Below are 689 nucleotides of genomic sequence, written 5' to 3' on the forward strand. Positions count from 1 at the left end.
TGTGGTCAAACAAGTTTTAATTCCACATTATGGATGTTTGAATGCGGAAGAAAAACTCTGCCTAAGGTATAACAAAGCCATAAAGTAGAGTGAAAAATGTGAATAGAGATTGAGTACTCCTTTAGATTTTTCGTGAGCGTGACAAGATCACGAGACACTGGTCGGAGTTGGGTTAGAGTCTCTTCATAATAGATGAGTTTTAAAACCATACCCTTTTAAACTAGAGCCCAAATCTGGAAACCAAGATAGTCAAGCTATCTCTAGACATGAGATTGCAATACGATGCATGGGTCGGACGATGAGATTGAAGAAGTATGATTATGACAACTGTGGGATTTGAACCCACGCCCTTTCTGACCAGAGCCTAAATCTGGCGCCTTAGACCACTCGGTCAAACTGTCCCAACGAATGTGTTTAAAAAAACCAAGATGATCGAGTATTTCAAGACATGAGATTGCATCACGATACATGGATCGTGTTGTTGGGAACCGAGATAACGATGAGATGCAACATTGTTGTGTCGCACATGATAGAACATGCACGCATAGGCGGCTTGTGTGGTCAAACAAGTTTTGATTCCACATAAGTGATGTTTCAACGTTGAAGGCAAACCTTGCCTATGGTATAACAAAGCCACAAAGCCGAGGTGAAAAATGTGAATGGAGATTGTGTACCCCATAAGGTTTTTG

At 41.1% G+C, this 689-nt stretch overlaps 1 non-coding gene across 1 annotated transcript; it reads right to left on the minus strand.

Moving 5' to 3' along the window:
• Window positions 1–321: 321 nt before the first annotated feature.
• TRNAL-UAG lies at window positions 322–401 on the minus strand. The gene has a single exon. It is a non-coding gene; the product is annotated as a tRNA-Leu (tRNA).
• Window positions 402–689: the final 288 nt, after the last annotated feature.

The sequence above is a fragment of the Cucurbita pepo genome, unplaced genomic scaffold, assembly GCF_002806865.2.
Source record: "Cucurbita pepo subsp. pepo cultivar mu-cu-16 unplaced genomic scaffold, ASM280686v2 Cp4.1_scaffold000324, whole genome shotgun sequence".
Lineage (NCBI taxonomy): Eukaryota > Viridiplantae > Streptophyta > Magnoliopsida > Cucurbitales > Cucurbitaceae > Cucurbita > Cucurbita pepo.